At 44.4% G+C, this 17,669-nt stretch overlaps 2 protein-coding genes across 2 annotated transcripts in view; one reads left to right on the top strand and one right to left on the bottom strand.

Moving 5' to 3' along the window:
- Positions 1-17,669, top strand: part of LOC138958861 (uncharacterized) — a 316,763-nt gene that overhangs the window by 199,824 nt on the left and 99,270 nt on the right. The window lies entirely within an intron of this gene.
- Positions 1-17,669, bottom strand: part of LOC138958947 (DNA replication complex GINS protein PSF3-like) — a 29,853-nt gene that overhangs the window by 2,812 nt on the left and 9,372 nt on the right. The gene's annotated exons all lie outside the window — the stretch shown is intronic.

Consider the following 17,669-nt stretch of genomic DNA (forward strand, 5'->3'; position numbering starts at 1 on the left):
GTCCCTGAACCGCCCTTGGAATGTCTGTAACAACGACATGTGTCATCTTAACTCTGTTATTATTTAGTTCTGGGCACACTCCCTGCCCTTGGAATGTCTGTAACAACGACACGTGTCATCTTAACTCTGTTATTATTTAGTTCTGGGCACACTCCCTGCCCTTGGAATGTCTGTAACAACGACACGTGTCATCTTAACTCTCTTATTATTTAGTTCTGGGCACGCTCCCTGCCCTTGGAATGTCTGTAACAACGACATGTGTCATCTTAACTCTGTTATTATTTAGTTCTGGGCACACTCCCTGCCCTTGGAATGTCTGTAACAACGACATGTGTCATCTTAACTCTGTTATTATTTAGTTCTGGGCACGCTCCCTGCCCTTGGAATGTCTGTAACAACGACATGTGTCATCTTAACTCTCTTATTATTTAGTTCTGGGCACGGTCCCTGCCCTTGGAATGTCTGTAACAACGACATGTGTCATCTTAACTCTCTTATTATTTAGTTCTGGGCACGCTCCCTGCCCTTGGAATGTCTGTAACAACGACATGTGTCATCTTAACTCTCTTATTATTTAGTTCTGGGCACGCTCCCTGCCCTTGGAATGTCTGTAACAACGACATGTGTCATCTTAACTCTCTTATTATTTAGTTCTGGGCACAGTCCCTGCCCTTGGAATGTCTGTAACAACGACATGTGTCATCTTAACTCTGTTATTATTTAGTTCTGGGCACGCTCCCTGCCCTTGGAATGTCTGTAACAACGACATGTGTCATCTTAACTCTCTTATTATTTAGTTCTGGGCACAGTCCCTGCCCTTGGAATGTCTGTAACAACGACATGTGTCATCTTAACTCTGTTATTATTTAGTTCTGGGCACACTCCCTGCCCTTGGAATGTCTGTAACAACGACATGTGTCATCTTAACTCTGTTATTATTTAGTTCTGGGCACGCTCCCTGCCCTTGGAATGTCTGTAACAACGACATGTGTCATCTTAACTCTCTTATTATTTAGTTCTGGGCACGCTCCCTGCCCTTGGAATGTCTGTAACAACGACATGTGTCATCTTAACTCTCTTATTATTTAGTTCTGGGCACACTCCCTGCCCTTGGAATGTCTGTAACAACGACACGTGTCATCTTAACTCTGTTATTATTTAGTTCTGGGCACACTCCCTGCCCTTGGAATGTCTGTAACAACGACATGTGTCATCTTAACTCTCTTATTATTTAGTTCTGGGCACGCTCCCTGCCCTTGGAATGTCTGTAACAACGACATGTGTCATCTTAACTCTCTTATTATTTAGTTCTGGGCACAGTCCCTGCCCTTGGAATGTCTGTAACAACGACATGTGTCATCTTAACTCTGTTATTATTTAGTTCTGGGCACGCTCCCTGCCCTTGGAATGTCTGTAACAACGACATGTGTCATCTTAACTCTGTTATTATTTAGTTCTGGGCACGCTCCCTGCCCTTGGAATGTCTGTAACAACGACATGTGTCATCTTAACTCTCTTATTATTTAGTTCTGGGCACGCTCCCTGCCCTTGGAATGTCTGTAACAACGACATGTGTCATCTTAACTCTGTTATTATTTAGTTCTGGGCACACTCCCTGCCCTTGGAATGTCTGTAACAACGACACGTGTCATCTTAACTCTCTTATTATTTAGTTCTGGGCACGCTCCCTGCCCTTGGAATGTCTGTAACAACGACATGTGTCATCTTAACTCTCTTATTATTTAGTTCTGGGCACGCTCCCTGCCCTTGGAATGTCTGTAACAACGACATGTGTCATCTTAACTCTCTTATTATTTAGTTCTGGGCACAGTCCCTGCCCTTGGAATGTCTGTAACAACGACATGTGTCATCTTAACTCTCTTATTATTTAGTTCTGGGCACGCTCCCTGCCCTTGGAATGTCTGTAACAACGACATGTGTCATCTTAACTCTCTTATTATTTAGTTCTGGGCACGCTCCCTGCCCTTGGAATGTCTGTAACAACGACATGTGTCATCTTAACTCTCTTATTATTTAGTTCTGGGCACAGTCCCTGCCCTTGGAATGTCTGTAACAACGACATGTGTCATCTTAACTCTGTTATTATTTAGTTCTGGGCACACTCCCTGCCCTTGGAATGTCTGTAACAACGACACGTGTCATCTTAACTCTCTTATTATTTAGTTCTGGGCACGCTCCCTGCCCTTGGAATGTCTGTAACAACGACATGTGTCATCTTAACTCTCTTATTATTTAGTTCTGGGCACGCTCCCTGCCCTTGGAATGTCTGTAACAACGACATGTGTCATCTTAACTCTCTTATTATTTAGTTCTGGGCACGCTCCCTGCCCTTGGAATGTCTGTAACAACGACATGTGTCATCTTAACTCTCTTATTATTTAGTTCTGGGCACGCTCCCTGCCCTTGGAATGTCTGTAACAATGACATGTGTCATCTTAACTCTCTTATTATTTAGTTCTGGGCACAGTCCCTGCCCTTGGAATGTCTGTAACAACGACATGTGTCATCTTAACTCTGTTATTATTTAGTTCTGGGCACGCTCCCTGCCCTTGGAATGTCTGTAACAACGACATGTGTCATCTTAACTCTCTTATTATTTAGTTCTGGGCACAGTCCCTGCCCTTGGAATGTCTGTAACAACGACACGTGTCATCTTAACTCTCTTATTATTTAGTTCTGGGCACGCTCCCTGCCCTTGGAATGTCTGTAACAACGACATGTGTCATCTTAACTCTCTTATTATTTAGTTCTGGGCACAGTCCCTGCCCTTGGAATGTCTGTAACAACGACATGTGTCATCTTAACTCTGTTATTATTTAGTTCTGGGCACAGTCCCTGCCCTTGGAATGTCTGTAACAACGACATGTGTCATCTTAACTCTCTTATTATTTAGTTCTGGGCACGCTCCCTGCCCTTGGAATGTCTGTAACAACGACATGTGTCATCTTAACTCTGTTATTATTTAGTTCTGGGCACACTCCCTGCCCTTGGAATGTCTGTAACAACGACATGTGTCATCTTAACTCTGTTATTATTTAGTTCTGGGCACACTCCCTGCCCTTGGAATGTCTGTAACAACGACACGTGTCATCTTAACTCTCTTATTATTTAGTTCTGGGCACGCTCCCTGCCCTTGGAATGTCTGTAACAACGACATGTGTCATCTTAACTCTGTTATTATTTAGTTCTGGGCACGCTCCCTGCCCTTGGAATGTCTGTAACAACGACATGTGTCATCTTAACTCTCTTATTATTTAGTTCTGGGCACACTCCCTGCCCTTGGAATGTCTGTAACAACGACACGTGTCATCTTAACTCTCTTATTATTTAGTTCTGGGCACACTCCCTGCCCTTGGAATGTCTGTAACAACGACATGTGTCATCTTAACTCTCTTATTATTTAGTTCTGGGCACGCTCCCTGCCCTTGGAATGTCTGTAACAACGACATGTGTCATCTTAACTCTCTTATTATTTAGTTCTGGGCACGCTCCCTGCCCTTGGAATGTCTGTAACAACGACACGTGTCATCTTAACTCTCTTATTATTTAGTTCTGGGCACACTCCCTGCCCTTGGAATGTCTGTAACAACGACATGTGTCATCTTAACTCTGTTATTATTTAGTTCTGGGCACACTCCCTGCCCTTGGAATGTCTGTAACAACGACATGTGTCATCTTAACTCTGTTATTATTTAGTTCTGGGCACACTCCCTGCCCTTGGAATGTCTGTAACAACGACACGTTTCATGTTCTCATTCTATTTATGTATGAGCAGTCTATGATCCTCCTAAATCTTCCTTGGAATGTCCGCACAAAGAACTGATTCTCTCTGTTATATCTATTCATCGTCAAGTACCTTCATCAGTTTTATCAGTAAGTATAAGATTTCAAGACGCATTTATTTATTTTGCCAGTGATACATTTCAAAGTAATCTGTCTGCTTCCCAACCGCCTAAGCTGAACAGCCCAGATCTATTTTTGCTAAACGTTACAAGAGGAATACCTCCCAGATTGATGCCAAATGTAACAGAATTCTATTTTTGAGAGATTTGTCGTGATGTTTTTCGTCAGGACATGCCTTTCTCAAAAACTAAGCATTGCACAGAACCAGTGCCCTTCCCGTATAGGCATAACTTGCTAAGGTACCCACCCCGCCCTAGACATAAGGTACCCACCCTGAAGTGACTGACCTAGACATAAGGTACCCACCCTGAATTGACTGACCTAGACATAAGGTACCCACCCTGAATTGACTGACCTAGACATAAGGTACCCACCATGACAAGACTGATCTATTTTTGCTAAACGTTACAAGAGGTATACCTCCCAGATTGATGCCAAATGTAACAGAATTCTATTTTTGAGAGATTTGTCGTGATGTTTTCGTCAGGACATCCCTAGACATAAGGTACCCACAATGACGAGACTGACCTAGACATAAGGTACCCACCCCGAAGTGACTGACCTAGACATAAGGTACACACCATGACAAGACTGACCTAGACATAAGGTACCCACCATGACAAGACTGACCTAGACATAAGGTACCCACCCTGACAAGACTGACCTAGACATAAGGTTACATAAGGTACCCACAATGACGAGACTGACCTAGACATAAGGTACCGACCCCGAAATGACTGACCAAGACATAAGGTACCCACCCTGACGAGACTGACCTAGACATAAGGTACCCACCCTGCCCTAGACATAAGGTACCCACCCGAAGTGACTGACCAAGACATAAGGTACCCACAATGACGAGACTGACCTAGACATAAGGTACCGACCCCGAAGTGACTGACCTAGACATATGGTACACACCATGACAAGACTGACCTAGACATAAAGTACCCACCCTGCCCTAGACATAAGGTACCCACCCTGCCCTAGACATAAGGTTTGTTTGTTTGTTTGTTTATTTGTTGCTTAACGTCCAGCCGACTACGCAGAGCCATATCAGGACGAGGAAGGGGGGGATGAAGGGGGCCACTTGTCAAGCGATTCCTGTTTACAAATGCACTAACCCATTACTTGTGTCCCAGCAGGCTTTAGTAAAACTAAATTAATACCTACTGGAAGATTACCAGTTTCCAGTATGTTAAAATAGGCTTAACCTATCTACTGCTGGACTTACATCAGAACACGAACAGATTAAACTATACATGAATCGCGAGACAAGCGGCAAGAGAAGAGATTTTTGGAAAAAATACAGGTGAATGAGCAAGAAGGCAGAAAAAAGAAAAGAATTCATGAAGAAAAAGAGAGCATGACAGGAAAGAGGAACCAAAAATCTACCTAACAGCAAACTAGAAAGCTCCTGCGGTTCCAAAAACAGGAGGGGCCTTTAATTTCATAACCGCAGTGCCCCACTGCGGGATAGACATAAGGTACCCACCATGACAAGACTGACCTAGACATAAGGTACCCACCCTGCCCTAGACATAAGGTACACACCATGACAAGACTGACCTAGACATAAGGTACCCACAATGACGAGACTGACCTAGACATAAGGTACCCACCCTGCCCTAGACATAAGGTACCCACCCTGCCCTAGACATAAGGTACCCACCATGACAAGACTGACCTTGACATAAGGTACCCACCATGACGAGACTGACCTAGACATAAGGTACTCACCCTGAAGTGACTGACCTAGACATAAGGTACCCACCATGACAAGACTGACCTAAACATAAGGTACCCACCCTGACGAGACTGGCCTAGACATAAGGTACCCACCCTGCCCTAGACATAAGGTACCCACCCTGCCCTAGACATAAGGTACACACCATGACAAGACTGACCTAGACATAAGGTACCCACTCTGCCTTAGACATAAGGTTAGTTAGTTAGTTAGCTGTTGCTTTTCGGGTCCAGCGGACCATAATAGGCCAAATCAGGACCCCAGACATAAGGTACCCACCATGACGAGACTGACCTAGACATAAGGTACCCACCATGACAAGACTGACCTAGACATAAGGTACCCACCCTGAAGTGACTGACCTAGACATAAGGTACCCACCATGACAAGACTGACCTAGACATAAGGTACCCACCATGACAAGACTGACCTAGACATAAGGTACCCACCCTGAATTGACTGACCTAAACATAAGGTACCCACCATGACAAGACTGACCTAGAAATAAGGTACCCACCCTGAAATAGACATAAGGTACCCACCCTGAAGTGACTGACCCAGACATAAGGTACCCACCCTGAAGTGACTGACTTAGACATAAGGTACCCACCCTTCCCCAAGACATAAGGTACCCACCCCGAAGTGACTGACCAAGACATAAGGTACCCACCCTGACGAGACTGACCTAGACATAAGGTACCCACCCTGCCCTAGACATAAGGTACCCACCCCGAAGTGACTGACCAAGACATAAGGTACCCACCCTGACGAGACTGACCTAGACATAAGGTACCCACCCCGAAGTGACTGACCTAGACATAAGGTACACACCATGACAAGACTGACCTAGACATAAGGTACCCACCCTGAAGTGACTGACCCAGACATAAGGTACCCCCATGACAAGACTGACCTAGACATAAGGTACCCACCCCGAAGTGACTGACCTAGACATAAGGTACCCACCATGACAAGACTGACCTAGACATAAGGTACCCACCCTGAAGTGACTGACCATAGTTGTTAGAAGAGGAAATGGTGTGAACTTAGCTATTGTATTATGGTCTCTACACTTCGTCCACAGTTACAGTCCCAACGAATCGCGACAAAATAACTCTGAAAAGGACTCAGTAAATACTAGCAACCGTGAAGTACGCTCGATTCCTATAAGTACGCTGGTTTTTTTTGTAATATTAGTTTTTTTAGTCTTGAAACTGATGTTATGTGGGGACATAAATCCGAATCCGGGACCAGTTTCTCCGTTAGAAAAAGGTGAACTTATAGTAGCACACTTAAACACCAGAAGTTTGAGGAACAAACTTGATATTGTGGAAAGTGAAATTAGAGATTTTGACATAGTAACTTTATCTGAGACTTGGTTACCTGCTGGTAAGATGCAAGACCAATTTAATATTAATGGTTTCCATCCACTTGTGCGGAGAGACAGACCAGACGGAGCACACGGTGGTGTGGCAATATATGTTAAAGATTACTTATGCTGTAAAGAGAGAACAGATCTTTTGATTCCTAACCTTGAAGCCACATGGATCGAAACCAAATTGAATCAAGAAACTATATTGATAGGCTCGTTTTACCGGCCACCTAGTGCCCCTGTTGCTTATTGGCAACTGATCGATTCTTCTATTAAACAAGTTATGGCCACCCCTCACAAATTCATAATTCTTGGTGATTTTAATTCCGATTTTAATGACAACCCACCAAAGCAACTCACAGACATTTTGTATCTGAATAGCTTAAAGCAACTAGTTACAAGTCCCACACGGATAACTGAAGATACGTCCACCTGTATCGACCTGATTATTACCCCAAGCACTGACATTGTTGATAAAGTAGAAGTTATTCCTCCCATTTGTAGTGATCACTCCGTACCAGTCGTTTATTTAAAGCATCATTTGAAGAAAAGATCACACTCAAAAAGAACGATTTTAGATTATAGCAAACTAGACGGTCAAAAGTTAATAGTTGAGTTACAGAAAATTGATTGGTCAAACATAGTGACTTTAGAAGATATTCATACCGCAGCTTCTCTTTTTTCGGAGCAGTTGTATTCGATCGTGAAAACCTGCTTGCCTGTCAAGGAAGTCACCATTCGGGAGGGAGACACACCCTGGATCACATCATATATTTTGAAATTAAAAGACCGAAAAAGATTTATTCATACTATTGCTGTGCATGTAGACACACCACAAGCTTGGGAACTCTTTCGTAAGATAAGGAACCAATACACAGATGCTATTCGAACGCGAAAGAAACAATATTTAGAGGAACTTGACCGGTCCGTATCTGATCCAAAGAAATTTGGTCAGAAGCAGTGGTGGAAGTTAGTTAACAGGTTTATGGCAAAGAAAGGCTCTGACCAAAACGAAATCCCGCCACTAACAGTTGATTGTAAAACCTATTTTGAAGACCAGGAAAAGGCTGAATTACTTAATATGTCTTTTGTTAAACAATCAGAAATAAACGACACAGACGATAATGTTCCCGATATAGACAATGCTGAGTTTTTTGTCGACGATATGGTCGTGACTTCCGAAGAAGTGAAAAGTGTAATAGAAAGTCTTGATACATCTAAAGCTGTCGGGCCTGATAAAATTCATAATAAGATTCTTATTGCAAGTTTACCTATAATAGCAGAACCTCTATCTATTTTATTTACAAGATCATTAAATGAGGGTGTATTTCCAAGCATATGGAAAACAGCACACATAACACCGATATTTAAAAAGGGGGATAAAGGAGACTGTTCAAATTATCGTCCCATCTCACTCTTAAGCTGCGTAGGTAAAGTTCTTGAAAAATGTGTTCAGAAACATGTGTTTGATTATTTTGTATCGAATAACATAATCACACCTTCCCAGTCTGGTTTTATTCCCGGTGACTCCACTGTGTACCAGTTAACATGCCTATATAACGACTTTTGCAAGTCACTCGACGACAGCATTACTGTCCAGGCAATCTTTTTCGACATTTCCAAAGCATTTGACAGAGTCTGGCACAAAGGTCTTCTGAGAAAGTTATTTGCACTAGGGATTCGAGGTCAGTTGTTTAATTGGTTGCAAAACTATTTAACTGATCGAACACAAGCAGTGGTGCTTAAAGGAAGTATGTCTAGCTACTTACCTGTGCAAACAGGCGTTCCACAAGGCTCTATTCTAGGACCTCTCCTTTTTCTGGTTTACATTAACGACATAGTTGATAACGTTGAATCCATTATTAAACTGTTTGCCGACGATACAAGTATGTATTTAAGCCTGGAAAATTCTCAGATGCGAACAGATATTTTTAACTCAGATCTTGAAAAAATCGACCAGTGGGCTAGTCAGTGGAAAGTTAAATTTAATCAAAGTAAAACAAAACTTCTGAATATAAGCAGGAAAAGGAACCCAGATTACATCCCTTTAAACTTCGGTGGCACAATTTTACAAGAAACTGAAAGTCATAAACATCTTGGTATTATTATTCAGAATAACGGTAAGTGGGAGTTACATATTAAATCTGTTATAGCAAAATGCCGTACGCTAGTAGCTTGCTTACGATCTTATAAATATAGACTAGGCAGAAAAGCTTTAGAAACAATGTATAAATTAAAAATTTTAGTAATAAATTTTCATTTGATTAATATACTTACCCAACTCACATATAGCAATTAACTCTAGTTCAGTGCTGGTAACGCTGTACGCATCCCCTTGGTAACAAGGGAAGCCCCTCTAAAAAAAGAGTGACCAATACCCATAAGGCCATATTAATACATACTTCCGACTTCCGTATGCGCGCGCATACGCCGCCATATGCATCATTCCAAACGAAGCCCAACTCACTCCCCTTTTTTTAGAAATCCACCCCCCACAGCGGGGAGGCGGGAGGGAATAAACGATGTGAGTTGGGTAAGTATATTAATCAAATGAAAATTTATTACTAAAATTTTTAATTAAATTACATATCTTACCCAACTCACATATAGCAGATTGCTACTATAGGTGGAGGGCACTTAACCCAATCAGGAATTGAGAATCTGTCCTGCCGCTAACAGAGCAGGTAACCCAGAAACACATCCTATCTCAATGCATAGGCATCTCTGAGATAAACACCAATGAAAAACCTTTCAATAAAGCCAGCAAGCCGACTCAAGAACTCAGTTCTGCCAGGAGACCAAATTGAAGAACAGCTAGAGTGGAAGCCCAATCTCTTGCCCCGTGAGGCCTAGCTGTAGTAAAGGGCAAAACTGCCCTGACATCCCCTGCCTGACTCTGCTACCATACATAAACTTGTCTAACTATGGTAGAGACCCAATTGGCTAACACTACTCTCGAGATGTCTTTAAAGCGCACCATAACGAGTGAGATAAAAAGAAGTTCCTGAGATTCCGATCTAGTGTGCAGAGTCCTTAACGGAAAACTGTGGAGGGCTATAACCGTACAAAAATGTACATCAGAATCTCCAAGAGCCATAAAAATGCTCAAGAAAGGAATAAAGAGTCCGTGCTGTTCGAAGGGGGAGGACTGACTGACTGCCCCCCCCCTGTCTACTGCCACCACTTGAAGGCAAACCTGAACACTGTGGCAGTCCATCTAGGCAAGGTTGACCTCAACAAGTCATTACCCCTACCAAAGTTGAAAGACATTCTTTCTTCCTATATATAAATTAACCGGTGTTTAACGTCGTATATAACCGTTCAAGGTTAAAGGGCGACGAAACAGAAAGATAAGAACAAGAGCCCTTAGATTTAATGATCTCAAGCAAACCGTGCAAGTCAGAAAAAATCTTCAAAACTCGAACAGATCAAAAGGCTAAATATGGCTCTAGGGGAGCCAAAATAGTGATTAAGATTTGAACGGTGAATCAAAGTTGGTAACTCCAGATTCCGCTTATATGCCAGAAAACCCAAAAGAAACCTAAGTGCCATAGATCAGTCTTTCTCCGAAAATCTGTCTATAGCGGCAAAATTACCAGAAAAAACACTTACTCCCACTTCTCACAGAAGCTACCCAAGTAAGCAAGGCCGATTTCCGTGTTGATCAGCAAGGCTAGTTAAGTAAAAGAGTCAAAGAATCCAATCACAAAAACCCTAAAACTAGGAGCAAAGTCCAAGAAAGGACTGAAGATCAGCTTTCAGCGAGCCTAAAGTAGGCCCTCTTAAACTTGCTGGTTAAAAGCCACCAAGAGAAAAATAAGCACCGAGCTGTCTCAGTAAAACTGATATCACATAATGTCTTAAACAAAGACGTGGGAGAAAAAGAACGGAAAGCCAAAATAGGTGGCTCGCCACCTTCATTGTACCGAGAGAAGAGGAGTTCTATCCGTTAAAACAAAAGCCATCTGTTCCAAGCCAGACAACAAGACAAGTACCAGTCCAGAGTTGACGGGCAGAAGAGCCCGAGCAACTCAAAAATATCCTTACAGTAGACACCCGTGAGAAACGAGTGTGAGCAAAACCGGAGCCGTCTTGCCAGCCTAACGAGGTCTGGCAACCCAGAAAGAACGGGCCCAAACTGTGCGACCGGCAGGCCGCTCAAAGTAAAACAAGAGTAAAAATCTCCATGCCCGGCAGTCGGGCGACGAAGATAAGCAAAAGGCGATAGTACCAAAAGGCAAAAACTCATAATTAGAAATTTCTCCCATTCCCCCGAAGGAACAAACAACACGTGGTCAAAGAGAGTCTGCTCCAAGTGGCCATTTGGCCGACAGACTTAGAGAGTCCGCCCAGACATAGAGACTCTCATGAAGGTACTTCGCTGCTAAAAAGATCTCGTGATGGTAAAACCACCAAAACCTCTCATGCTCCCTGAGGAAGCGATAGGGAGTGAGAGACCCCCTTTTCTTGATGAGAAAAGCCCCCTGTGGAGTTGTCTGCTTGAAACAACACATGTTCCAACCCTTTGTTCTATTGCTTAACGCCCAACAGACCACAAAGGGTCCTATCAAAGCTGAGAAGCCTTAGACATCTAATGTGTTCCAGCCCTGCACTCCCAGTTACACCTGGAGTAAAGGATTTCTATCAAGGGCCGCTTGCACAATCTCCAAGAGATCCAAAAACGGCTCAACAAACGTATGACTAGAAAAAAGATCAGAACCCTGAAGCTCTGAAATACCAAACGAACCATGAAAGAGAACCAAAAGGGAGGCACCCGTGTCTCCCCCCACAAAGAGGGAAACATAATCCCCCCCAGCCGCTGTGTTAAACACAAAGGCGAAAGAAGAGTGATGCCGAGAACTAACTTCCAGTTGACATAACTGCCACAAGTGTGAAAGAAAGCGTGCTTTTGTGTGCCTACCAACACCCACCGCTAACTTGCCTCAGGGGGAAGAAAGGTGGATATTAGACACAGAACCCTGCCACGAACGCGAGGGTAAGGAGACAAAAGATAAAGTCGAGAACGGCGAGCCTGAAGCCTTTATTTGAAAACAATAAAAAGCCAAGGCCTGCCGTGCGCTTTCCTTCTGCAGTGAGCTTTTAAGATAGAGAAGAATCCCTGTGCATAGAAGCGAACTCACAAAGAGGAACCTTCAAGAAAAGAAGAGATTAAAGTCTCGCCAAAAGAACAAACCCTTTTTGAAAGAGACCTACACCCAGGCTAAAAGCAAAGCTACATCCTTCGTATCCGCGTCCTGACGGAACACAAAAATATCCAGATAGGACGTAACCGCGCACGAGAGAGCGCAGAAACAAGATTTGTTAAAAAGCGGTAAATGTAAAGGAGTGCGGCCATAATGAAACATAGCCAGGAGATCCTTGTTCTGACAGAGAGACAGTCACTCCTTGCTATTAACATCCAGACGGATGTTAGCCAATTCCGGGGAACCCGGTGGCGGTTCCGTAGAAAAGCAAACGAATAAACTACGTTCTTAAGCTTGGAGTAAACCGAAGCCTACGGATAGCGATCAGCGCGTGACGCGCTGCTTGAGCAGATGACGCAAGCTAAAGCCCCGCCGCCGCAGGAGCTAAGCCGAGCGTTGCCCACAAAGGAAGTGGTAACAAAGGAGCCTCGATTGTGAAAAAACAAATTTCACAAGCCCAAACGACCCCAACAGAGAATCCAAGAAAATAACGTTCTAAGATTCCCTTAAAAAGCTCAGGTCAGCTGAAAATGCGCAAAACGCGGCAAAGCTGAAGTAAGAGCATCACCCTGAGATGCCAACAAAGGCAGAGATGGGGCAAAAGCATCGATTGAGTTCGCAAATTGATCCTAAGAAGGAGCAAGACACGCCAAAAAAGATGGAGGAGAAAAGGCAGATGACAATGCTACCGCTAACCCTACAGGGAAAAAGCGCGTAGTAACCTCTGCCATCCATGTAAACAAAGATGGCAGCTTCGCTGAAAGTCAACAAAGAGGCGTCTCCATCTGCCCCAGAAGTTTAGTCTTCCAAATCCTCATCATCCTGTACAGTGGTATTCTAACCATCTACAAAAGGACGAGAGCCGGAACCAATCCCGAAAAAGCAACACTTGCCAAAAGGGAAAGGTTTGGAACAAATTTCCCAACAGCCGGAACTCCGAAAGGATATTCCATCCACCTGCCTCATACCAGCTGAAAGCCTGGAAAAGGAAGTGGATTTAGCCTGAGTAACAGCAGAGGAACCGCAACAACGGAACCGAAAGCCGAAGACTGATGAGCGCCAACTACCAACACCACAGTGTTAACGGCAGAAGGCTAAACCATCCTGAAACCGGACGCTACAGCCGCAAAAGCGTTAGCAAAATCGGCCACGGATTGGCAAATATCAGAACCAACCGGATGCCTAAACATGCACCAGAAGATCCTATTGTACCTTGAAGCCGCTTAAGCCCCCAGTGCCACTGCACTTGACAGCCTAAACGGCAATTTGAATTCAGTGCAACCACCCCTGCGGAAGCACCGTCTTCTGAACAGCCGACTGGCACTCCCGTGCCCTCCGGAAGCTGACCCCCTGCTTGACTCCCATAGTCAAACAAAGAGCCAGCTATACTGTTCTCTTCCTGCCCCCCGGGCGGAAGCGGAAGACGCACACCCTTACCACATTCTAAAGAAGCGGGTGGTTGCGCAAATCTTCCGTTCGCTCTCCAAGGTTCCTAACCGCCACCGACTACTGCTGCCAATGCAGTCAGAGCCAGCCTCAGCTTCGGAACTTTCACCCACAAAGCCAGAGCCCGGAGTTACTTTCTCTTGGAGACGCTCTACCCTTTCCCCGGAGAACCCGGGTACTTGGGTAGAAAACATACCTTTAAACTGGTGTGAAACACCGGGAACCGGAACACAGGCCACAAGCGAAGGCGTGGACCCATCATCCCAATCCGCAAGAACATCAGCCTGAGACACAGTAGCAGACGGCGCAGGCGAACGTTGGCAAGAGACGAAACCCCCGTCACACCGGAAGCGAACGCATCTCCGCCCGCGTGGAAGCGATCTCCCCCGCCAAGGAAGAAACCTGTGAACTTAAAGAGAGCAACAATGTCGCCACGTCCGCAGACGCACGACCGGGAAACACATAAACCAAGGAAGCCTAAGCGGGCTTATCCACAGGAGAAACCTTGTCTAAAGGTTTAGCCGTCAAAAACGGAGTAGGAGGCATGACGACCAAAACATCGATATTTTATACAAAGACAGTACATGAACCGAAACACAAGCCTGTCCGGAAGCCTTTGCTTTCCCAGGTGTTTACTTTGTCGGCGGAGAAACAGCAGTAACTCGTTTAGACAACTGCCGCTTCTTGGCGTTAACCGCCATGACCAAAAACAACTCACGAAAAATTTTGTAAACAAGAAAATTTCACAAGTTCAATTTAAGGTCAAAAACGCCCACAAACACAAGCAAAAAACAGAAAGATCTCACCTCAACATGAAGAGACGATAAGACAAGCAAGAAGATACCAAGAGGAAAGTGACCAAGTCCGTAGACGAAGTGACAGAAGGCTGAACACAGCCAGAGCGTACAAAAACACGACCAGTCCCACTGCTCGCTGAGTATGGAAATGATGCATATGGCGGCATACGCGCGCGCATACGGAAGTCGGAACTATGTATTAATATGGCCTTATGGGTATTGGTCACTCTTTTTTTAGAGGGGCTTCCCTTGTTACCAAGGGGATGCGTACAGCGTTACCAGCACTGAACTATGTGAGTTGGGTAAGATATGTAATTTAATCCTTCATATTGCCACATTTTGATTATGCTGATGTTCTCTGGGACAACTGCCCAAAGGAGTTAGCCACCGAGCTCGAAAGTATTCACTTAGATGCAATTCGAACAATTGTTGGAGCAGTCCGCGGTACAAGCCATCAAAAATTGTACGATGAGTCAGGCTTTATTTCATTACTAGAGAGGAGAAAACGTCATAAATTGATATTATTTCACAAGATTGTTCACCGCAAGGTGCCAAACTACTTATTAGCGATATTGCCACCATTGATATCAACTAATAACCCATACAGCAGTCCCTCTCATGAACGGACACCCTTGGGCCATAGCAAAACTGTCCGTACATTGCAGGTGTCCGGTCACGGGAGGGGTGACCACACCACCCCCTCTCCCATACACACACAGAGACACACAAACAACAGGATTGAGTCTATGCTAATCACTTCTTGTGGCTGCTAAACAATAAACTTCTAATACTTCTTTAAACGTTCTGTAAAAATGATTTGTATGAAAAGTGTTGAAAAGAAGAGATAAAATAAATCCTCAAGGCAGTGAACACACTCACCATGCACTGACATACGAAAGCAGCCACACAAACACAGCACAGAGGAGCGTGTGCAGATGCCTTGCAAGAATAAGCTTGAAAACCAGTTTGAATAAATAGCAGCAGATAGAGCTGCATGTCATAATCATGTAATTTATTTTCATCTTGTCTGGCTTTATTGACTGCATGCCGATCATGTGGCATGGCAGTGACTTTTCACTCTTCAGTCGGAAATACACTCTCCCTCACTAATGCCTACCCCAAGCCGTGACAACTGATGCTTGGAAATTGTGTGGAAGAGTACACCTCTCTATTTCTCTCCAATGCTCTTCCTGCTGACATGCAGTGACACCGGACACCCCACCCAGTTTAGCCAGCTAACCCTCCACCCCCCCCTCCCTCCCTCTCTCTCTCACTCCCTCCAGCCATGTACTGTTTGGGGCTGTGGCCAGAGAGGTCAGCTCCAACTGTTCACTCGGAGCAAAACCAGTTGACTGTGTCGTAACTTTTGACAAAGCAAGACAACTGAAGGGTTCACAGATCAGGCAACCGACTCACTGGTCAAGGCTGAGGGGAAACAAGAGTATCTTGTCAATGAAAGAGGTTACACACAGACACACGATGCTGAGAACTGTGGCCGGTTTTTCACCCTCTTTCGCTCAGGACCTTCATCCACTGTGTTTACGTCCAACAGACAAGAATAATGAGCACAGTGCAGTTTCATGTTGGCATCTTCGCATGTACTCCACTCCTGACCAAAACTACCCCCCCCCCCCCCCCCCCCTGCTGATGGGTACAGGTGCACTCAAGTTACCAGTGACTGTCGTCACGCCATTGCGGCTGTGATCTTTGTACCAAGAGCCGGACTGCTCTGTTATCGATTTTGTTGTGGTGAAAATTTGACGATGGTCTGTCCGTACATTGGAGGTATGACCTGCTGTTGGGACCGAAAATGAGTGTCCGCGTCCACGTTTTGCAGGTGTCCGTTTAAGGGGGGGCAAATATAGAAGGAAAACACTCCGTGCCGAGCAAATGTGTCCGTACATGTCAGGTGTCCGCTCACGCCGGGGGCCGTACATTGCAGGGACTGCTGTATCACCGGCGCAGACCTCTAGACAGAAAAGTTCCATCGTTTAAAACTGAATTATATAGAAACTCATTTCTCCCATCTACTACACAACTCTGGAATTCTTTACCAGACTATATAAAACTTAGTGATTCCCTAAGTGAATTTAAGCACTTTTTGTCAAAAAACGATTTAAGTCCGCCGTGTTATTTTTATTCTGGAGATCGCATGTCACAAATAATTCACTGTAAGCTCAGGTTATATATAAGTGATCTCAATAACGATCTAGTGAGACGTCACGTTGCTACAGATGCATCTTGTGACTGTGGATTCCCGTCCGAATCCGTACAACACTTCATATTCGATTGTCCAAATTATCGCGAAGCACGTCAAGAAACTATACATACCCTCCCTAATCACACAATTCACCTCCCCCACCTTTTAAACGGAGACAGACAGTATTCTTTAGATTTGAACAGGAAAATTTTTTCCACCGTACACTCGTTCATTGAACGTTCAGGCCGCTTTGGGCAAGTCAGAATAAATGCTCTACAAGCCGGACAACAACTTTAACTTCTGCACATCTCCTACCCATCCCTCTTCTTTTATTCATCTTCTTTCCCTCCTTCCTTCCTTTACTGTCTTTCTTTATAATCATTATGCAACGTTCATTACGTTATTAATAGATTTGGTTTATTGAGACAAATTTTTCACCCGTTACCGCCTTATGTTGTACTGTCATGCAGGAACACCACTATAAGCTTCTAGCTTGTTGCTGTTTCTGTGAACTTTGTATACATGTCATGATTGTAACCCTTGTTAAAATAAACTTATGTTTAAACCAAGTGACTGACCTAGACATAAGGTACCCACCATGACAAGACTGGCCTAGACATAAGGTACCCACCCTGCCCTAGACATAAGGTACCCACACTGCCCTAGACATAAGGTACACACCATGACAAGACTGACCTAGACATAAGGTACCCACCATGACAAGACTGACCTAGACATAAGGTACCCACCCTGCCCAAGACATAAGGTACCCACCATGACAAGACTGACCTAGACATAAGGTACCCACCCTGCCCTAGACATAAGGTACCCACCATGACAAGACTGACCTAGACATAAGGTACCCACCATGACGAGACTGACCTAGACATAAGGTACCCACCATGACGAGACTGACCTAGACATAAGGTACCCACCCTGCCCTAGACATAAGGTACCCACACTGCCCTAGACATAAGGT

Source organism: Littorina saxatilis, linkage group LG1 (genome assembly GCF_037325665.1).
Source record: "Littorina saxatilis isolate snail1 linkage group LG1, US_GU_Lsax_2.0, whole genome shotgun sequence".
Classification (NCBI taxonomy): Eukaryota; Metazoa; Mollusca; class Gastropoda; order Littorinimorpha; family Littorinidae; genus Littorina; species Littorina saxatilis.